This window comes from Crinia signifera, chromosome 6 (assembly GCF_055691185.1).
Source record: "Crinia signifera chromosome 6, ASM5569118v1, whole genome shotgun sequence".
Taxonomy (NCBI): domain Eukaryota; kingdom Metazoa; phylum Chordata; class Amphibia; order Anura; family Myobatrachidae; genus Crinia; species Crinia signifera.
The window spans coordinates 251427637-251451318 of record NC_139222.1 but is presented as its reverse complement, the minus strand read 5'-3'; the positions used below and the strand labels follow the sequence as shown (position 1 = coordinate 251451318).

The window sequence follows — 23682 nt, the reverse complement described above, 5'->3', positions numbered from 1 at the left end:
GTGTTCAAAAACCCGTGTTTAACACGGGTTGCAGATGGAAAAGGGGTAATAGAGAGGGGAGGGGGGCTCCTATGCCGCACAGAGCCCAGAGCTATTAGGTGTGTAATGGAGGTGGGGGCGCTCCTATGCTGCACAGAGCCTCCAGGTGTAATGGAGGGAGGCTCCTATGCCACAGAGCCCAGAGCCGCCGGGTGTAATGGAGGGGGACTCCTATGCCACAGAGCCCAGAGCCAATAGGTGTGTAATGGAGGTGGGGGGGCTCCTATGCTGCACAGAGCCGCCAGGTGTAATGGAGAGAGGCTCCTATGCCACAGAGCCCAGAACCGCTGGGTGTGTAATGGAGAGGGGAGGGGGCTCCTATGCCGCACAGAGCCCAGAGCCGCCGGGTGTAATGGAGGGGGACTCCTATGCCACAGAGCCCAGAGCCGCCGGATGTGTAATGGAGGGGGGGGGGGGGGTCCTATGCTGCACAGAGCCCAGAGCCACCAGGTGTAATTGAGGGGGGAGGGGGCTCCTATGCCGCCTAGAGCCGCCGGGTTTTTAATGCGGGGCAGGCACCTGCATCACACACAGAGTCGCGGGTTTTTAACGCTGGGCTGGCAGGCACCTGTACCACACACAGAGCCGCAGGTTTTTAACGCTGGGCTGGCAGGCACCTGTGCCGCACACAGAGCTGCCGAGAGTTTGAGCAGGGGTGGAGACAGCTGCATTGTGAGCTAGGTAGGAGACGCCGCTGGATGGTCGTGGGGCACAAAGGCGAAGACAGCCCTGCTGGTTATATGACCGTGTCACTGGTCAGGTTTGCGTGTGGGGTGGGGGTGGTTTTGGTGCCATGGTGCTGGTCACACTCACAGATGCCAGAAGGAGACAGCTGCAGGGCAGTTACGACCTGTTTCCAGTGGGGAAATAAAATCAGTGCTTTAAGAATTGCCGGTATGACATACCGTCGTATATCGGCCCACTTCGAGCACTGCTTATTTATATTATATATATATATATATATATATATATATATATATATATATATATATATATATATATAGACAGATCTGTAGAGGGCACTCATGAGATTTTTAATCTGCTCGGAATCAATAATGAAGATACACACAAATAGTTGTGGGTCAACGTTTCAGACGCAAGCACCCTTTATCAAGACATGTCTTGATAAAGGGCTTGCACCCAAAATGTCCAGGAAATGCAGAGTCTTTGCATGCAAATGCACCCTGCCTGCCTCCATTCTTACCCCCCATGTGCATGCACTAAGGAGACGTATAGAGACTTCTGTAATGGTGGACTCCAGCGGCAATTGATATTGTGTGAGAATGATGTACACACTGATGTGGGTGAGGATGGTAGTGATAATGACATCTTGTCACCGCAGAGCTGTTAGCTTAGCTGCCTTAAGCCTATTAGTAGCTTATTTTGTGGGGGCCCCAAACAAACCAAGCACTTCAGGTTTCATTCCCTGTCACTGAAGTGCTTGGTTTTTTAAACTGCGCATGTCCTTTATAATATCCAAGATGAGAGCTGGTTTGTGCCACTGTTCTATCTCCTAATAACAAACCAGCTTGCTGCAGCCTATGCTTTTATGTGGATAAACACTACTTTGTGAGCTTTATAATGTTTAAAAGTGATTGGAAATGAGTGTATAATATGTTATTGAGAGTAATCATACTCTAGGGAAAAAAATGTATGTGATTTTAGCTTTCTAATATCAAGTTCTTGATAAACTACAAAAACAAAACGTGCCATGGATCAAATCCAAAACCGGGCCGAAAACCAAATCCAGATGTAGAGTTAGAACCAAAACCAGCAATATCTCTTAAAAAATTTGCTCAACTGCGCATACATTGATACACTGAATCAGACCCATAATTACAGCGGTAATCCTGCACACAATACTTAATGCCAGGTACACAACAGACGTGTTGCAGATGCGGTTGAGAATTTCGCTCCTCACTAATCATAATAACTATTTCCCATTACAGAAAGCTCTGCTCCTTCTATGAAAAATAACCTCTCAACACATCAGTTACTAAATTACAGACAACTATTCATTGTGACATTTCTCCAGCGTTTATCTGAGCTGAATCACATGGGAATGTATGTATTATTTTGGCACATTGATAACCTTTCTATTTTGTTATTACAGTAGAACTGTTTGTTTTCCCCTTGTGCGGAGATGTAGACCTACACATAAGCTTTCAGAGGCAGGCAGATTAAGGTCACCTACAGTACACACTCAATATGTAAGATCCTATTGTTAACTTCGCAACATACTAAGGCCTGAGATGGCCTGGAACAAACAAATTATCAGTGTAACATTTTAGGTCTTAAACTTCCTGACAGTCTGGTACCGGGTAGGTCACCTAATTGGAAAAAAACATACCGTAAAAGAACCCTACCAACAACTATTTGTGGAGTTATTGAGTCTGGCTACATCAATAACACCAATGGGATCATCTTCGGAGAGCAAAAATTACTATCTTCAGCGTTTACTACTTTTACACTTTGCAGACACACAAGTTCTCATAAGTGACATTCAACCTGTGCATGGTCCTGTGAATTTAATGAGCATTCGAGGATCAGGATAATTGATTGCTCGGTTTTCTGACATTTGTTGCGGAGCTTTGGTCTCTATCACTGTTCACCTGAAAAAAAAGTAGAATTTAAGGTACAGGCGGAATTTTCGGAGCAAGCCCTTATTGTTAAATGCTTAGTTCAGATAATGTTATAATGCACCTAGAAAATAATGAGAAGAACTTTGGGGGTTATTCTGATTCACTCGGAAAGGCACAATCACTTTCTAATGGACAAAACCATGCTGCACTGCAGGTGGGGCTGGTGTAACATGTGCAGAGAGAGTTAGATTTGGGTGTCTTATTGTTTCTGTGCAGGGTAAATACTGGCTGCTTTATTTTGACACTGCAGTATAGATGTCAGTTTGAAGTACACCCCCCACCCAAATCTAACTCTCTCTGCACGTTACATCAGCCGCACCTGCAGTACATATGGTTTTGTCCATTAGAGAGTGATTGTGCCTTTGCAAGTGAATCAGAATAACCCCCTTTGTTCCCTGGTGAAATGGGTCATGTTGAACAGTACTTCTACTACTACTAATAATAATAATTGCATTATTACTATTATTATTATTATTATTATTATTATTATTATTATTATTATTATGTCCAAAAACCTATTGCATTTTAATTATAATTAAAACCTTTTTGCTGCTCCCTATTGACTGCTCTCAGTATTTCCTATTTATTACTTCCAGTCTAGGACTAAATAATGTTGGATTTGTTAGATATTTTCATACATAGTGAATTTATATTCTGACCTCAGTCTTCCCTGATAGAGAATGTGGATTATATACCAGCACATACGGATCTATCAAATTGGCTGAAGCGGAAATGAATCCACCTGTTCTCCTGTGAGTAAATATGACTATTTACTCTGCTGTTGATGTCTGTGGACAGGTTTGAGAACCACTGTTCTGAATTATGCCTTGAAAGTGCTATTCAAGAACTCAAATCGGAGCCTGACTCGAGGTAAACCAATAATTGCCACATATTCAATATACTGTAGTAAAGAAAATAAATGGTTTAAAAAGTAAAAGAAAACTCTATAGCCTGCAGTGGATGTACAATAACTCTGCAGATAATGATGAATTCCGGTAATAGTTTTTAAAGTACATTCACACTGCTCTGTTGCCCTCAACGGTATGCACCTGTTATTGATCATATGCCTGGCATTTGCCAATTTTCTTTGCACAGTCAAGCTGCCTGATTCCCCTTTTCATTATAAATATATAAATACAGAGATAAAAACCATAATCCTTTCTATCCACAGGTTATTCAATCAGCGAGTCTTTCGTTCCAACATGGGCTGGTAGGAGTCCATGATGACTGTAGCTGGAAGCCATTACATTCACTAACAGATGACAATGTAGATGATTGAACGTCCTAGGGATCTGTCAAAAATTGAAAAATAAATCAACTGGTAATTTATTTATTTATTTTTTTACAGTAGAAAAATGACTTCACCCAAAAAAATATACAGAATTGTTTGTTTGCGGTTGTAAAATATACAATTATTTTTGCTATACAAATCAAACTGTTGTAACAGTTAGGGAGAACTTAGTCTCTTCTTGACCTTAGACGAAAATGATGGCCCAATTTTAATTTGCTATTTAAAAATTATAGCCTTTACAACTTTTACCAGTAACACCCCCAACATGCCTGAGCAACGAGAAGATCAGAATGTGCAAATAGTCTAAATAATGACGCACAAAGGGAGAGAAGAAGAATGGAAGACTGGGACCGGCGGTCTAACAAGCACAGCCTTGAAGGACCAATAGCACTGCATTTACAAACTAAGGGGTAAATTAACTGGGTGTGGTATAACAGTCGGGATTCCGACAGTCATTAGCCTGATGTCGGAATCCTGACTGTGGGGACTCAGACAGTGGGGGGGGAGCGCAACAAAGCCACTTGCAGGCATAGCCTGATGTCGGAATCCCAACTGTGGGGACTCAGACAGCGGGGGGAGCGCAACAAAGCCACTTGCAGGCACAGGGGCTCGCTACGCTCGCCACCTATTTTATTCTCCCTCTATGAGGGGTGCATTTAACATAGTAATCACCCATCAGGGTGCTTGTACAATTAAAAATTGCATCGCCTCGCATGCCATTTTAATCTCTCACAGAAATGATAACACTTAGGGGCAGATTTATTAAGCTTGGAGAAGAGATAAATTGGAGATAAAGCAGAGAAAAGGTAAAAGGAGATAAAGCACCAGCCAATAAACTGTGTTTGAAAAAGTCAGTTGGGAGCTGATTGGCTGGTGCTTTTACCTTTTCTCCACTTTATCTCCAGTTTATCTCTTCTCCAAGCTTAATAAATCTGCCCCTTAAAGGGCTAAATGCTCTATTTTTGTTTTTCATTGCTTCCCTTTACTGTCTTATTTACCCATAACCGTTCTGATCTGTTGATATTCCCCTTATTTTCTTTGGGGATAAATTTGTTGGTTAGCATAAAAAAATTATTAATACATATTCTTTGTTTTTTTTTCCCTTCGAATAAAGCATCCCACTCTGTGGGGCAGATTTATTACGCTTGGTGAAGTGATAAAGTGTCTGGTTTTTATCATGGACCAATCAGCTCCTAACTGTGAAGTTACAGGCTTGGTTTGAAAAATTACAGGTAGGAGCTGATTGGCCAGTGATAACACCAGGCAATTTATCACTTCACCGAGCTTAATAAATCTACCCCTATGTGTTTTATGGAATTTTATAGTTTGCTTTCCTGAAGTTTAGTACTTTTGATGGTCCCTTATATTGCTGTTTTTGAACCCTAATATCTACCCAAACCATATTATGGTCGCTGTCACCCGGAGGTTCAATAACTTTGGTGTTTGATACTGAATCCCCATTTTTGGCAATATTAAGTCTATTAAGGCTCCGCCTCCAGTAGGCTCCTTCACCGTTTGTGTGATCAACTGGTCCTTTAATATGCTCAGAAATCCTGCACTTCTGGTCGATGTGCTTGTCACATTAGTCCAGTCAATGTCCTCCAGGAATTCTAGTCCTTGCAACCTCTATATAATTTTAATGAAACCATTTGTAAATCAGAACACAATTAATCAGTGTGTTATGCTCCATTTTGTAATTTTTTTTATTTTTGAACTGACAATTTAATTAACATGTATAAGAAATAAGATGATGTGATATACATTATGCATTATATATATACATTCTCATTCCTTAATGAATTTCTTTTAAGAAAAAGCACTTTACATTAATAAACCATTCTGATATTTTATTTATTGTCAATCCACAAATAATTGCCTTGTTAATCTCTTGTTAATCTTTATTTTCAACACTGAAATTTGACATCTCTTTTATCTAACAGTTTGACAAATAGCTGGAGTGGGAAGAAGTTGGCTCTTCACAATTACCATTCTTGGCAAACATTGATAAATAGTGGAGACAGAGCTCATATGTGCTAATAATTATTTGGTTGCTTTATCCACTGTACCCGCCAGCTATGTTTTGTCAATGTTCTAACAGAGTTGGTTCTATTGACAAAAATAAAACTATTGGCGTAACGCCAAAGATATAATGTAATGATTCCAGCTAGTTGAAAATACAAGAACAGCAAGTAATAAAAGACAGCTTAAAGAACCATGATGTCTACAAAATATAACTATTTTTAAATGCAATTTGTATAAAAAAAATAGAAATATATGTTGTTCTAAAATTAGAATGCCTATTAATTTATACCAACTGCAAATCTCAATTAATATATTTGTGCAAAAAAACATGCAACCTACTAAATATACAGTTACTTTATATTGTTTTATTCTAAATCCTGTGGGACTGTTTCAAACCTTCTAAAGAGTAGAAACGTTGCCCTGCTCCGATTGTAGCCCATGGAGGCCGGATTGGGCTGCATGGCAAGGCAAGGAGTGGTTTCCTATGGGAAGACAGCTCTTTGCGTATCGCAGCCTGGACTGGCAGTCCCAGAATGAGGGAACACCTCCAAATTGGACTACCATAGTGTCTGTGACTGACAGGTAGGACTTCCAATAGGAAGTCATTTCCAGTCAAATTGAAGCAAGTGCAGTCTCACAAAGTATATCAAGTGCTCTCTGAGTATTTCTATACCACTGCCTGCACTCGCTTTGTCGAAGAGTAACTTATAGGTTTCAAGCAGTGGCGTAACTACCGAGGGTGCAGGGGCGCTGCTCCCCCTACGCCCTGTCACACCACCAGGCAGCCCGGCCCGACTATTACGCAGTTTAGAGAGAGTGCCACGATGACGGCACAATGTGAAGCCAGCTGCCGCCGGGATTAAGCTTGAGCTTCAGTTACCTCAAAGGTAGCTAGGCTATAGCCAGAGAAGCAGGCACAGTGACATCATGGGGATTGTAGTTTATCTTTAACTGGTCACACTTTGTGCAGTTAACGATAAACTACAAATCCCATGAGTCCATTGTGCCCTGCTTTGATCCAGAGAGATTGCTGATGCTGACATCCTGCTGCATAATATGAAGATCCGCAACGGCAGTCTGTGCAGGGAGGCACCGGCCTGCTGCTCCCCCTGCACCCTGTCATACAGCGCGGCAGTTACATGCAGGAGCGTGGAGGGGAGGAACGATCGCACTGCAAGTATGAAACGGCAGCCGGCAGGGAAGGAGGACCCGGGCCACCAAGAGGAGCTGGGCGGGTGAGTGGAGCGGGGGAGGAGAGGAAGGCTGGGGCAGAAGAGGTCAGAGTAGGGTGTCAGGGATCAGAAATACCATGGCCGCAGCAGCATGGATGGGACTCCATCGCACAGTGTTAGAGGCCCCATCAGTCACCTGCAGTCAGTGGACAGGTCCCACTGAGCACTGGAGTCCCGTCCGTGCTGCCGCTGTCCTGGTATTATGGAAAAACTCCAAATCCTGTTTCACCCCCACCTACCTGCCTTTTCACACCTGGGGTGACATTCTATGTGTAGCGGTAAAAACCGCATGATTTTTACCGCACCTAATCGCACTTTTGAAAATCGCAAGATTGGGCCGTTTTTCGCATATTTGATGAGATGCAAAAAGCGGCCCAAATAGTGCGACTAGGTGCGATTTGATGCGATTTCTTTAGTCCTGAAAATGTGCGATTTTCAGGTCAGAAAATCGCACATTTGCAGGAAATCGCAATAAAAAAAAACAAAACTGCGCGGGGTCACCCCGCCAGAGCATAACCAGCCCCGGGCTCATTGAGCCGGTGCTGGTGACATAAAATCACGGTCCCCGACAATTAGGGGTCCCCTTGATTTAATGAAACAAGCACCAGACTCAAGGTCCGGCGCTGGTTCCCAAAATACGGGGGACAAAATGACTAGGGGTCCCCCGCATTTCAAGAACCAGCACCAGACCCAGCCAGCAGGGTAATGCCACAGATGGGGGACACTTATTATATAAGGTCCCACTTCCCCAGGACCCCTGGTCAGCATGGGCAGGGGTCCTGGGGAAGTGGGGACCCCCCCAAAGAAGGGGTCCCCCCCCTCCAGGACTTACCAGCCCATGCTGAAAGTCCGGGGCTGTCCCCGATGCCCCTGGGCGGTGGCCATCGGGCTGATGAAAAGTGTAAAAAAAGAATAAAAACTATTGTCTTATACTGTAGAACTATGAGTCCCAGCAAGCCTACCCCGCATGCTGGGACTTGGAGAACCACAAGTCCCAGCATGCGGGGTATTAAAGGGCCCGCTGGCACTTGTAGTTCCACAGTACAAGATATAGTTAAATAAAACACACACTGACATCCAGAAAAATAAACGTTTAATACATCCACAGCCCACACATACTGATACTTACCTACCTTGAGCCCGTGGGTCGGTCCCTGGATCCGGGGTCTGGGGTCCTTGCTCCAGGGCTGAAGAGTCCAGTTCCGGGGCCTTGGTCCTGGTTCCGGGGCTGGTCCGGGGTCCGGGGCTCCTGGGCTTAAGATTCCAGGGTCCTGGATCCGTAGTAATCCAAAGGGGTACCTGAGGAAGGAAATCCTACTCACCTGGTCCCCGGCGACGACCCCGGCATCTTCAGCTCCAGACGCGCTGCTCCCGGCTGGTACCCGCTCACGGACTGGAGAGACGCAGAGATTTTCATCTTCCGCGCCTCTCCTCAGACTGATTCTATTGGCCGCCTAGCAGCCAATCAGGAGCCGAGAAAGTCGGCTCCTGATTGGCCGCTAGGCGGCCAATAGAATCATCCGGAGGAGAGGCAGATAAAAATCTCTGCGTCTCTCCAGGATGTGAGTGGGTACCAGCCGGGAGCAGCGCGTCTGGAGCTGAAGATGCCAGGGTCGTCGCCGGGGACCAGGTGAGTAGGATGTATTAAACGTTTATCTTTCTGGGTGTCAGTGTGTGTTTTATTTAACTATTTCTTGTACTGTGGAACTACAAGTGCCAGCGGGCCCTTTAATGCCCCGCATGCTGGGACTTGTGGTTCTCTAAGTCCCAGCATGCGGGGTAGTTCTACAGTATAAGACAATAGTTTTTATTCTTTTTTTACACTTTTCATCAGCCTGATGCCCACCGCCCAGGGGCATCAGGGACAGCCCCGGACTTTCAGCATGGCCTGGTAAGTCCTAGAGGGGGGGGACCCCTTCTTTGGGGGGGTCCCCACTTCCCCAGGACCCCTGCCCATGCTGACCAGCCAAGGGGGATAATGCTTTGGCCGCGGGACCTTATATAATAAGTGTCCCCCGGCTGTGGCATTACCCTGCTGGCTGGTTGGGTCTGGTGCTGGTTCTTGAAATGCGGGGGCCCCTAGTCATTTTGTCCCCCGTATTTTGGGAACCAGCGCCGGACCTTGAGCCTGGTGCTGGTTTCATTAAATCAAGGGGACCCCTATTTGTCGGGGACCGTGATTTTATGTCACCAGCACCGGCTCAATGAGCCCGGGGCTGGTTATGCTCTGGCGGGGTGACCCTGCGCAGTTTTTTTTTTTAAACTGTTTAACCCTTTTTTCCCACCAGAACCCTGCACAGATCTCAATGATCAATGGTCTGATTTTTGGGCGAATTTTAGACACATTTATACAAATCGCATACCATTAAATGTGCGATTTGTATACTTTTCAATGTGAAAACATCTGGATGCGATGTGCTGCGAGAAACAGCCATCGCATTTCCGGAATGTCCAATTTGTTGGCCAAAATCGCACTTTTTTCACATTTTTGCAGCTCATTAAATATGCGAAAATGGAAAAACATGCGAATTCGGACGTTTTTGCGAAAAAAAACCCGCAAAAAAAAAAAAAAATCGCACTCCATAGAATGTCATCCCTGATATTTTATACACACAGTGGCAGGAGGGGTTTATTGAGACAATATAAATGATTGTAGCTTTTTTTTTTCATTTTCTAATTATTACAGTATTCCATTTGTGCTTTTTATGTCTCTATCCCCCTCGCTGTCCCTCGCTGGGGGGGGGGGGGGGGCTTTCAGTATTTTGCTATGGGGCCCATGAAGTTCTAGTTATGCCTCTGGTTTCAAGAGCAGAACTTTATGCTGCTGCTCACTACAGGGTTCTCTGATGCTGCCCCAGTTACATAATGAAAACAAACACCACGTCACATGACTGAGGGAGCAGATCATCCAAAGATATGAGAAGGCAATAAGTAATGCTGGTATCATTATTTTATTAAAGCTTTCTTTGAAAAAAAATAACAATGTGTTTTATGTACAGAATGCAGAGTGTTGGCCTCCTAGTATTTAGCTTATTGCTTTTATAACAAGGGTGGGGAACCTTTTTTGTGCCAAGGGCCGTTTGTATGGGGAAAAAATCCTGCGGGGGCCATATGTAAGAATTTATCTTACAAATTGTCCTGCTGCAGCCGTCCCACGCTCCGGCGGCTGCCGCTGAATAGGACTGACAGTCCCTGGCTGCTGTTCATTAAGAGGATTAAGAGGAATCTCGCAAGAATTACTGACCTCTCACAAGAATTCCCCTGTACTTGACAAAGCCACCGGGAGCGTGGGCGGGCCATTCAGACTGGCCCGCATACCTGAGGTTCCCCACCCCTATTTTATAATATATTACTTTGGTGTAATGCTATTCTGCATTTACTGTATACTGATGCTAGTATATAAAGCCTAATCTTGGCCAGACAAGAAAGCAGAAAGTGCTCTGTTGAAAACAGCTAAATGTGTTAGCGGACCTGCAACATCAGCAGTTTCCTATCCCAAAGACTGATTTGGAACCTCCCAACTGGACTTTATTCCACCTGTTCCAGAATAAGGTGTGGCTCCACATTAGGTGTGAGTCCTGGCCATTGCCAGGCAACTGTGATGCTGCATCAGTCCAGTCTCTCAATGAACCTGAGGCTACAAGGCAACCGGGACTCAGGGCAGCCACAGTGTTTGCTGGTCCCAGCTGTTACTATGCAGCAAGGACACTGTGCTTGTAGGTGCAGATGCTCAGCTGTCACTGGTTTAAAAATAATTATGGGTTGGACTCTTTGCAGGAATGTGATTGGCCTATGTTTTTGCAATAAGGCAGTAGTCCTGTGTTTCATTGCTGGTGATAGTTTCTTCCTGAAGCGCTGTCGTTCAGTCTGCTGATATTATGGATTCTGATACCCTGACCATGCCTTCAGATTCAGTCCTCTCAGCTAACTGCCTGCATCTCTGTATATATTATCCATGGTTTGCCTAAAACCAATATACCTTATTATTCCTGCCTCCTGTTTTGAATGGTGTTAATTTCTCCTGCTGTGCATACTACCTGTTCCTTGTCATTGCTGAGAGGAATTTTGTTTATTTCACAGGCTGTGAAAAGTACAGTACCTGTGGCTTATACACATGCACATATTACTCCCTGGAAATATTATGAACACTGTTGTAATGTCTTTTGGATAAATCAAGTTATTACAGAAAGCCGTATTCATATGTCATATTGGAATAATCCTGCATTACTTATCCAGCAATATTCTGTCATCTCCTACCAATTATATAAGTCTCTACTGGCAGGAGGTTTAAGACCTGGCGGCATCCTAATGTACAGTATATGTGTGTAAAAATACTAAGGGATCAACGTGTAGTTGTTATAGGCAGAAGACCCTTCCTATTGGCTCAATGGGTCTTATGTAATTGTGAAGGAGTTTCTTAACTCAAATTTCAAAGCAACTCCCTGCGTGTATGAAGGGGAACTGCCTATAGGGCATTGTGCTTCTTTGCTATAAAGGATCCCAATACTGTACCTTCTCAATGATACTGGAGATATTAACCCAAGCTGGATTGATTTGATTATTCTAAGAGCTATTCACACACTTCACTGGCCTATGTGTTCATTGATTAATGGGACATTTGGTATAAGGAATCCAATCCACAATATTATTCTATTTAACTGCATTAGTTCAATTCGGTTTTAAATATTATGCACTTTGGCTGCTACTATTTTGCATTAAACCACCTATTTTAGCTTATTTCATTAATAAATATTTGTTTTAGAAATTCATGCTTACATTTATTGAACATTGATTCTCTTCAACCACCCCTGGTAGCACCTAATTGGTTCTGTATTTCATATGTGGCATTTCTACTACAGTGACCTGGAGGTGCATACATGGAGATGGTATGTTTTATGGGTCTGTTATGGTAGTGTAGGGGGCATGTAAGTGAAATTGGTTGCATACACAGACACTGGACTGCTTGCATTGGAGGTCATTCTCAGGCTCCGTGGGGTCTTAATCAACCGCTGATTTGCGGCAATGTGCACCAATTCTTTCAGGATTTATTTTTCTGCCCGGAAAATATAAGCCTAATATGTTCTGGTGCTTTGAGAACAGTGAGACAAGAGGTCACTTGGAGCTGACTCTGGCAGTTGGTTTTCAGTAATATTATCACCCGTGTCATACTGCCCATTCCAGTTGTAATGAAAGAGCCATGCAACCTCATATCTAAGTTTATCCCTCACTGAGAACTGGTGTCATCTGTTATTAAGTCTGCACTTCAATAAAGTTCTGACATTCAGCGCATAGGAAAAAAACATCCATCCAGCAAACTGTAATGTCCAGCATTTGCTCTAAATTACAGAACCATTTACATAACTGTTTTTGAATGATATAAGCAGCACTTCTGCAGATTGTAAAACATTTAGCGTTAAAGGATTTTTGGTCCTTGAGACAAAACATAGGTATATTTTCCCATTGTCATTTGCTGTTTTAAGAGCTGCTGGTTCGTCCTTGAACTGGTAAATAGCAACTCTCGGCTGACAGCACCTACAGTATGATGTGTATATAGTTAGTTCCTATTGACATGGAAAATGCTGCAAGATCTCATTCTCTGTCACAACTGGCAGATCTCCTGGAACAAGCAGGCAAGCACATTTAGAAGTTGCTAATGGCTGATACTGCTCAGTACATGTCCCAGATCTATGCACAATTACATGGCAGATTTGTTACCAACAATACAGATGCAGAAATATAAAAAAAAAGTTACAAAATAACTACTAATATTATTGTAATTATTGTCTACTAGCACCCAGTGCAAGAAAATTTTAAGTGAACCCCACCACCCACCCCAATTTATTTTATCACTTTTCATAATAAATTTGGCTGCATGATCCATGATGCATACCTCCCAACAGTCCCGATTTTAGCGGGACAGTCCCGATTATCAGGGCCTGTCCCGCTGTCCCACCCGTGGGCGGCAGTGTCCCGCGGTGTGGGGGGGCTGTTGGGAGTCCCCCCTGTCAGCTGCTAAGCAGCGGGGAATAAACGCTGTGCACACGCGCACAGCGTCTATTCCCGCAGCCAGGGGGCTGGGGGCATGGCTAGAGGCTCACAAGCCTCTGGGTCATGCCCCCATAGCGGCAAAATGGGGCGTGACCTCGCGGGAAAGCCGCGAGTATAGGCCACGCCCCCAAATTAGGCCACACCCCCGAAAATTCCGGCGCAGCAGCGTCCCGCCTGCTGAACTGGCAAAGTTGGGAGGTATGATGATGTCACCCCATCGCCTATAAGTATGGCTCACCTGAATGAGGCCTGCACTGCCCAGGCTAGAAATGTGCAGAATACCAGTCTCAGGCTTGATAGCTGTAATGCTGTTGTGGACAGGAGCATAACTAAGACCTTGTGGGCCCCATAGCAAAATCTTGAAGGTGCCCCCCTTCATGTTCACTACTATGACCCTTGGGGAGAGAGTAATAGGATTTAAAAGACAAAAAGGGTGTTAGGAGGAGACAGAGAGAGAGAGGAGCGAGAAAAAGAGTGAGAGATGGGTGTTCACAGAGGGGGAGAAACCCAAATTGTGGCACTGCCTGGAGCCAGCTGGGGCAAACTTTAACGTAGCAAGAGGGGTCTGCTACATCCTCCCTCACTAACGCATTCTGACACACAAATATACCAGGGGAACACTAACACACACACACACACACACATATATATATATATATATATATATATATATATATATATATGTATAGTCCTTGAGGTGCGTGGCACTGGGGTCTTTAGCAAAATAAAGCAACACGTAGCCTTTTTTACCTTGTAAGCCGTTTTAAAAAGAGCCACAATAAAGTGGCTGAAATGTCAACCTGTAAAAAGGCTACGTGTTGCTTTATTTTGCTTAAGACCCCAGTGCCGTGCACCCCAAGGACTATATACAGTGGTGCCGTTCAGACACCTCACAGCGAAGGCACGGGGCATCATACAGTCAGCAAGGAGCTGAGTGCCGGTTTCTATACGTATCATATAAATATATTGTATATATACAAGGGCACACTGACACACACACATTGTACAGGGACACAAACGTACAGAACAGGGACCAGGGGCACACTGACACACTGATAGTGGGGTGCACTGACAGTGACAGACACTTTTTTCATGACCAGGATACATGGACCAGGAGTGCAGACATGCTGTAACCAACCCCCAGTTCCCGGACCATCAGGACGAAGAGTATCTGCTGCGTGTCCCTGAGCGGTGCTCTCATGAGTCACTGTGGGGACAGGAGCGCTGTATGGGATCTGTCCGGCAGTGGTACAGGAGATAGCACTAAGAGAATGTTTTATGGCCAGCCCTGTGCAGGGCAGGGGGAGGATTGTTAGGACATCAATATACCTTAAATACAAAATGATGCGTTCTGATATAGTTGTATTAGAATCGCCAGCCACCGGCCTCCACCAGCAGCTGAAAGGGGGCGCGCGTGCACGAGACGCTCACGCGCCCCATTCCAATGGTGCTCCCTGTTGGTTGCCGCCTCCTCCCCGCACCCCTCCTAACCCTGCCCCTTTTCCTGAAGTGGAGACGGGCAGGGATCCTGAGGGATCCCGAGTGACTGGGACATGCGTGCGTGTGAGATGCTTACGCGTCCCAGTCAGCTTGAGCCCCTCTCTGCCATCACTCGCCAGCAGCCCTGGAGATGAATGAGAGGGGTTCCATCTGTATGTCAGTCCCCAGTGCATTGTAAAATGTATCTTTTCATGGAATGTATCATGGAACACTGGCACACACATACAGTACACACTAGGGTGGTTCCCAAACTCAGTCCTCAAGGTCCAGGTCCAGGTTTTAAAGGGTACCCATGGCTAAATCAAATGGACGGATGTCCTAATATTCGTAGGTAACCTGTACCAAAGCATGGTTATCCTTAAAACCTGAACGATTGAGGACCGAGTATGATAACCTTTGCCCTAGGGTCACTTTTTGTCAGAAGCATAAGGACATTATACAAACTACACACAGTAGGGTGGGAATCAAACCCAAGACCTCAGTGATGTCAGGCAGTAATGTTAACCATTACACCGTTATTTCTTATATTCTGTTTTCTTAGAAAACCAAAAAATTCTGATAAATCTGTGAACTTATAAGTTAATGGATTCAACTACCACTGGGGAATAATGAGCGTATTTAAGCTATTGTTGAAGTGCAAATATTTTGTATGCTTGGATTGCTTTACAAAGACTTTTATTTTCTGGCTAAAGAATTCTATCATGCAGCAAAAGGCTTCTCTTAAACAGCACGTCGTTCTAAGCTGCTGACAAAACATCGCCACTGGACAAATCACTACTTCTATTGTGCTACGGCTTATTATGCGCTATTATCATCTTAAAAAAAGAAAAAAGTTACAATGCGGAAAACAGAATGAAGTGTAAATATTTTACCTCTGTATTGCAGCACTGCATGATAGCTATTGTTGGAGTAGAAAGTGTAACCTGTTATTAGGTTTGTGTTCATTATCATTTTTTTATTTTGAAAGAAAACAATATACACTACCGGCTGCATAATAACTTCAACAAATGCTTAGATTGTCTCGTACTGACATAAGATTATTGTCTGTACCCTTACCTGTGGAAGAATCCTAAAATATATTGCCTTCTACAGTAAGCTAGTTATTTATGGCAAACCTAAATACCTACAAGAGGTATTCGGATGGCTGATAGACGATGTTTAAGTCGGCAGGCACACTGTCGACACCAAAATGTTGACGTGGAAAAGGTTGTCATTGCAAAAAGGTGGACACAAGCAAAATGACAACATGGAAAAAGTTGACACGTTAAATGGTTGACATGAGGGCTTTTGGTTCTTATGTATTATCTGGGCTCCCATGTTAAATGCACCCCATTTTTTCATAAATCTACTATCCAACTACGCATGGAGTTGATTTTATATAGTGTGGCGAGCGCAGCGAGCCACCGTGCCCGAAGCGTGGCGAGCGCAGCGAGCCCCGCGAGGGGACGTGGTCTCATAAGAAAAATGGGAGCCCAGATATTACATAAGTACCGGGCTTTTTTTTTTTTAAACTGTTTTATACTTTACTATCCATGTAGACTCAGGTGTCGACGTTGACACCAAAAAATTGAGAAAAACTAACGTTAATCTTTTCATGTCAACATTTTGCTTGTGTTGACTTAACGACCATCGATCTAGATAAATGCCACCCACCACCCAGACAAATGACTGCCCCCACCCCCACCCCCAACCTGGCACACAAATCCAATGACTACCATTCAAGGGGATTTGTACGCTAACACATAACACACAGCCGCGCGGCCGAATAAACATTCAATGGTCGCTCACCATGGTTTTTATGGGGACACATTCCCCAGCTGCCACCACCTGCCCACTGCCTTCCCGCCCCTCCTGCAGCAAACGTCCTGATGAGTGTGAAACTCGTCAAAGCCGAGCCAGTAAGGGGCTTTGTTGCGCTCATCATGCTGTCTGAGTCCGGCCAGTCGGGATCCCGACGTCGGCCTAATGACTGTCGGGATCCTGACTGTCAGAACCCTATACCACACCCCTGTTAGAGGTACAATACCAATGGCTGCCAATGTTTTGCCCTCTCTGCTCATTTAGTTAAAGGCTCCAGTCCTGGTTGCTGGGCTTCTCCTCTAGTAAGCAGCGGCGGTATGTACGCCTGGGGGGCTGTGGCGGCTACAACGATATTTACACCCGGGGGGGGGGGGGCGGTGGTATGCAATACAATAATGCCGCCGGGGGGCGGCTCACCTGCTGCTGCTTCTTCAGTGCTGGCCGGGTGGAGGGGGAATGGGAACTGGGAGCCTGGGAGGTGCTGTGCGCGCATGCTCAGCAGCCCTCCCGCTGCCAATTTGGAAGTGGCCAAAGTGCTGCGGCCACTGCCCGCGGCCCAGCCAGCCCAGGGGGGAGCACGGCCGACCCCTTTTTAATGAGTTTTGGGCCAGCCCACCGGAAAATGGCCCGGTTTCCCGGTGGGCCAATCCGCCCCTGGTGATAGTTCCATTTTTCTAGTAGTGGAACTAGCATTCAGGTTCTCTATTATTCGTTGATGCTCAATTTGACTTCTAAATTCTGCGGCTTTCCACTGCCCCTGACCTCAACACAGTCATAGATAGTGGATTTGTCTACTGCCCCACAACATTGAATAATTTATAAAGTATTGGAAGGGACTTATTGCAAATAAAAGACCTAATTAATGTTTGCATGCAATGGGTGGGCGATGTTCACGCAATGGAGAGATTATCGTCAAAGTGCTCATGTTGCTGCAATCACAATGTGCATGTTTCAAGGTTCTCGCTCGTAATGAGGATTTAATGCAGAAATGATTGGATGCGTTAACATGGAGTGGTTGGAGAGAAAAGCAGGAGTGACACCCCAGCTTTCCATCATTGGCCAGGCCAAGGATTCGTACTATTGTCTAGTATATTTAGAATAGGCATGGCCAAACTGTGGCCCTCCAGCTGTTGTGAAACTACACATCCCAGCATGCCTTGCCATAGATTTAGTATTCTCTAATAGCAAAACTGTGGCAAGGCATGATGGGACTTGTAGTTTCACAAAAGCTGGAGGGCCATAGTTTGGATATGCCTGCTTTAGAACAGTTAGAGCCAGATGTAATGCGGTACAAGTCAGACAGCTGTGCCTCTACAAAAAAACCTCAGAGTTCGGCTGGCTTGCAATGCATTACGGGTCTAAATATAGAGTTGATCCCAAGGACAAAATCTTTCTCAAATGCGCAAAACCATGTGCACTGCAGGTGAGGCAAATCAGTGGTGTAGCTAGGTGCCACGGTGCCCGGAGCAAGGGCACCCCCCCCCCCCCCCCCGATTTGTAGTAGGCTAGGCTCTTGCGCAGCAAAAGGCAAAAGGGGGCGTGGCCTAACAGTATACCACGCACCGTAATGCCATTTGCACTATTTAGTGAACTTTGTAATACCCATTACACATAAAGCCACAGGCGGTAATGACAATTACACATAAGGCCACACATGATGCCCATTACATACTATATAACACATAGTGCCCATTACACATTTGATACATAAGTGCCTCTTACCTACATGCTCATTGCTAGGAACTTGCCTGGGGCTTCCGACTTGATGCCAAGAGGGACTGAAAAAGCTCCTTGCCAAGGGGGACTGAAATAGCTCATTGCCAAGGGGGACTGAAATATGCTAGTTGCCAAGGGGGACTGAAATTTGCTTGTTGTCAAGGCAGCAGCAGTCAGCCTCCTCCTCCAACAGGCTACAGGCAGCCAGCACTGGGGACGTAGACTAGTGATGACGCTGTTGCAGAGAGGAGGGAGTGTAGCAGGGGCTGGGGAGTGTCCTCCTGATTTCTGCTGCACTGACCGGCCGGCTCGTCATCACAGCTGACTGAGCCGAGCAGCAGCAGCTTCAGGGAGGACATGGGGAAGACCATTTTGTGACATGACGTCATTGGGTTGCGGGCGGCAGCAGCAATCGAGCGGGTGGGTGGGCAGGCAGGTGACTTTCCCTGATGAGTGATCTACTGTAGTTATCACAGATCGCTCAGCACACATCGCTGGCTGGTTCAACCAGCAGGCATAGCCATGTGTGCTGGCCGATCTCAGTTTCTAGATGCACATGTAGCAGGATCTAATTAGATCTTGATTGCATGTGCTCAAGAGAGACCACGCATCGGGGGGGGGGGGGGGGGGGCATGCACACAGAGCGATCTGTGCTTAATTTCTAAGCGATCTAGACAGATCCCTTAGTAAATGTGGTAAATTTGCCCCATGTGCATGCCCCCTTATTTAACTCTGACTTATTTTGTTTCTGTGCAGGGTAAATACTGACTTCTTTATATTTAAACTGTATTTTAGATTTCAGATTGAACACACCCCATCCAAATCTAACTCTCTCTGCATATTACATTTGCTTTGCCCCAACTGCAGTGCTACATGGTTTTTCCCATTTGAGAAAGATTTTTCTCTTGCGATCAACTCAACTCAATGAATCAGGCCATACATCCGACACACAGGGCCAGATGTATCAAACTTCAAAAGTGATAAAATGGAAATTGATAAACAGCCAGCCAATCAGCTCCTGCCTGATATTTTTCAAACACAGTCTGTGACATGGCAGGAAGGAGCTGATTGGCTGGCTGTTTATATCTCTCTATTTTATCACTTTTAAAGCTTGATACAACTGGCCCTTAGTCTTTATTCATAAGAAAACAAGCAATACATATATTACAGATGTAGTTGGTGCACTTGTTGTTTAACAAAGAAATGCATTTAGATCTATTTCACCTCAGAATCTTTTAAGAAATTTAACTTGTTCCTTTAGGTAAATAGGTGACCTGTGAATTCATCAGTCCTGTGGCAGCTGTCAGTTCCTCGGATAAGGAGGTAGTTGATCGTGTCCCTTTCTTAAATTTATTTGTATGTGTTGTTCAATAGGACTTTTACGGCTGTTATTATTAGCTGGAATTGGATTCTTGCAATAAAAAGAGGCTGTAAGAGATGTACTCTGATAAATAAGTGTTCCTTTGGCCTGTCTTTCCATCACTACAAGCTGTTCCTTTGCTGACAGAAAGCTGGTTCTGTGTGAAACTATCTACAGTATTAGCCTAAAATCTGATGACCTCTTCATTCATTAAAACATGACAATCATTTGACTGTTTCTAAATGCAGATGTGGAATCTAAATATTCCTGATCTGTCCTCAGTTTGCTCACTGCAGAATCAGATCTGTATTGAATGTATACTGTACAAGTGTGTCAATTTGTTTTCCGTTGATCACCTTAGGTATCAGGTAATCTATATTTTTATTATGGTAGAGATGTGACCCACTCGGGGTGAAGCATCACACGGCACTCCAAGGATTTTCAAGTGAATTCAAAATGGTATTTATTGCAAATTTATTTTTATTATGGAGCGGCTGGACTCTACACTCCATAGTACCAAGGACTGTTAAGGCCCATACACACTGGGTGACATTGAGCTGAAAGTCGCTCAAAACAGCTCAAAGCCGCCCAGTGTGTATGGCCCTGCGACGAGCGGTGAGCGCTGCTGCGCGCTCCAGCAACATTGCTGGGAAAGCCGCTAATCTGCTGGTTATGCCAGCAGATGAGTGGATTTCAGGACTAGGGTTGCCACCTCACTCATCATCGATTCCTGGAGATTTCTCCCACTTCACAGAAATGCGCGCGTCATTTAGGGCCAAATGTATCAAGCTTTAAAAAGTGATAAAGTGGAGAGTGAGAAACCACCAGCCAATCAGGTGCTGTCATTTTTCAAACCCAGCCTGTAACATGACAGGTAGGAGCTGATTGGCTGGTTGTTTATCACTCTCCATTTAACACTTTTTGAAGCTTGATACATCTGTCCCACAGTAAGTTATGTTTCTTCTAATTAAACTATAGCCAAGTGGTTCCCAAACTGTGTGCTGTGGCCCCCTAGCACGACTCGGAACACTTGCAGGGGTGCCTCGGGTTCGTGGTCTAATTCAAATTATTTATGGTCAATTATTTATGGACAAAACCAGTGCTGGTGGCTGCCAATCATAAAACACGTGTATAAACAGAAGCAAATCCTGTCCTATACCACATACCTGAACCTACGTATCACATATAAACACAATTTACTATATTTTATAATTTTTTTATACTTTTCTTTGGCCTGGGGGTGCCGTAGAAAAATCTGATACTCTATGGTGCCGTAATTCAAAAAAGGTTGGGAACCCCTGCTATAGCCGATCACTAGTGTGGTGCCTTGGGGTAGCTGGCCTTTGCTGGCTTGGTGAAATTCCACATCTCAGAGTTGAATCTTAATCTAAGGGGCCTGCTGTACCAGGGAGGAGGTCACTTGGATGCTGGTTGCACCTTAATTTTGCAGTTAATTAAATAAGAGAATACTTTACATCAAAATCAACATATACAGTATACATGATAACGAGAACAGATTATTTGCATGCCCCAAAGCATTAAAATGCATACAATTTCAGGAATTGATGGCAGCACAATGTTATGCTATGTGTTGTAAACAGCACTGAATTCAGCACATGTAAAGTACTGTACTGCAAGATGCTAGTTTGCTAAGTGCTGTGGTGCTGTGCTAACATATATGACATGGTAGTGTTGTTCCATGCCTTCCCTCAGGGAAGGGTTTCTACTGTCTGTAATCATGGCTCCACGCGCAGAGACTTTCCAATCAGGGCCATTTCTAGACATTTTGGCCTCATTTCAATGGGCAAGGAATGGTGCCACTTTAACCATATTATACCCCATAGAGTAATGCCACTTGAACCATATTATGCCCCACACCACAATGCCCCTTGCACATATAGTTGAAACCATATTTTGCCCCTACAGTTATGTCCCTGTAACTCTATTATGCCTCACACAGTTCTACAGTTCCATACTTATTATGCCACATTGCCACAGTAGCTACCTACTTTGGGGGTTCTCCTAACACATAGTACATGCTTGTTGCCAGGGGGTTCTCCTGCCACACAGTAACTGTTCTTTGCCAGTGTGTTCTCTGCAGCCCTTGCACCTCAGAGGCATGCCTGCCTCCTTCTCTGAGTTGCTAATTGGCCCTCCCAAAATGGCCACTGCCTCCTTTAGCACCCTGAAAAACTAGCTTCGGTAAGGCCATTTTGGGATGGACATTTTCAATAGCACTGAATGCACAGCTTTCCTGGCCCTAGAATTGGCCCTGATGCCAACCCCTGTCATTCTTTTGCAAGGGTAAAGTGCTCCAAAATTTTTTGCATGTAATTTGGATTTTTATTTGTTTTTAAACTGAAATTTGCTAAAGCCAAAGCCATGTATGAAACTGCAATACTTCAAAGTGCTAGTTCTAAGACAGCAATACCAATTTTTTACACACTGGAGGAATACAAATATGTAATGCGTTAAGTGGAGATTCTCCAAACCGCATGGCCAAGTGCCTTATTGTAGTAACAAAAAATAGACGCACAGCATATTTTTTTTGTTATCTTGCTGTGAGAAGAAGAAAAAACAGCCTGATTCTATCGCAGCCACCAAGTCCTGGGCTACACACAGGCTGCACACATTGGACAGATAATTCGATGAAGAGCAACGTTCCTATGCTGCTAATCATCGGTTGGCATAATTTCTGCAAATCATTACTGAGTCGTGACTGGAAGGCGATATCCTGATTGCAGGTCTCTGCAATTAGCAGAGAACCGATTAGGTCTGAATAACCCCCTTAGTTTTCATCCTTCCTCCCCGGTGCCTGAGGTATTGCACAATGTAGGGCTAAAACCAAGTCTGAATACTGCATTCATTAATTGTTGGTTCACAAAATGCACAAAAAAATCACTGCTTAGTGAGGGTCCAATTCATACCAGTTCGTTCGGGTCTGAATTCGACCCTTTGGACCTTATTCAGGTCAGTTCGCTGTGGCCGCTCGTTTGCACAGGGCCCAATGTTTTGCTATTGCGCATGCGCATTTCTGCACATGCGCATGTTCGCTGGATGCACACACCCATCCTTGCATGTGGAGGGCGGGGGGGGGGGGCAGCGGGCTAGGCCACTAGCATATGGGAACGCCCAGTGTTTCATGGGCGTTCTCATGCTATTAGCCGATGACGCGGGTGTGGGGGGCGGCCAGCTGACATCACGAATCCACCTTGCAAATGGGTGTCGGCCGGCCACCATTCCCAATGCGGGGTATGGTTGACTCGCAAGGGTACGAATTGCATCCGAACGAGTCAACAAGAATAACCCCCCTTTTCCGATGGTGGGGTGATTTGCACGTGCGCATGTGCTTTAGTGCGCATGTGCAAACCTCCGGGAGCAAATGGCTTCTTTCAGTGGGACAGCGGGCGCCGTTGACCTGTTCGCTAGGCTGCCACTATATATATATATATATATATATATATATATATATATATATATATATATATATGCAACCTCGCAAAAAGGTCTGAATCATCCCAAAATCTCCATGTAATCTTATTTTTGGCTTCTAATTTTTCTCCAGAAAGAGGATGTTGGCACTATCCCACCAGAACAAATGTAAACAATATTTCTGAGAACAAATATCTGATGGTACAGGTGGTTATTTCCATGAAATATTACCCGCACCTAAGATGAAGCACTTTGTTCTTCGCTTCAGAATGGCTTGTAATGCAAAATGCTTTTCCATGTAAAGGAGTTATACGGAAACGTGATAAAGTGTAATTTTACGGTTAGTATTCTTCCGATTTCAAAGAAGTAATGGAATGTTTTCTATCTGCGGACATTAAATCTTCTATATGAATTGGATCGCAGTTCTTGAAGGATGACCTTTTCAACATCATAAAAGGAACGGAGGTGCTGAAGCATTTAGAATGTAAATGCCTTCACCGGGGCACTGATAATTTGATGAACACAGCTATCATTTTTTTTCCTATGGCGGTAGATTAAATCTCAGACATTTAACAATCCTCAATGAAAAATAAAATATGC

General features: G+C 44.6%; 2 long non-coding RNA genes across 3 annotated transcripts in view; one reads left to right on the top strand and one right to left on the bottom strand.

Annotated features, from left to right (window-relative positions):
• Window positions 1–23682, bottom strand: part of LOC146007267 (uncharacterized) — a 40803-nt gene that overhangs the window by 10561 nt on the left and 6560 nt on the right. Inside the window, exons 2-3 of the long non-coding RNA XR_014444306.1 lie at window positions 3832–3973; window positions 2548–2651 (exon numbers count right to left, since the gene is read on the bottom strand). This is a non-coding gene — a long non-coding RNA (uncharacterized LOC146007267). The remainder of the gene's footprint in view (window positions 1–2547; window positions 2652–3831; window positions 3974–23682) is intronic.
• On the top strand, window positions 3343–7226 carry LOC146007266 (uncharacterized). Of its 2 annotated transcripts, none has more exons than XR_014444305.1 (3): window positions 3343–3433; window positions 3853–4002; window positions 5913–7226. It is a non-coding gene; the product is annotated as an uncharacterized LOC146007266 (long non-coding RNA). The 2 variants fall into 2 exon arrangements; XR_014444304.1 differs by having other exon boundaries at window positions 3343–3551.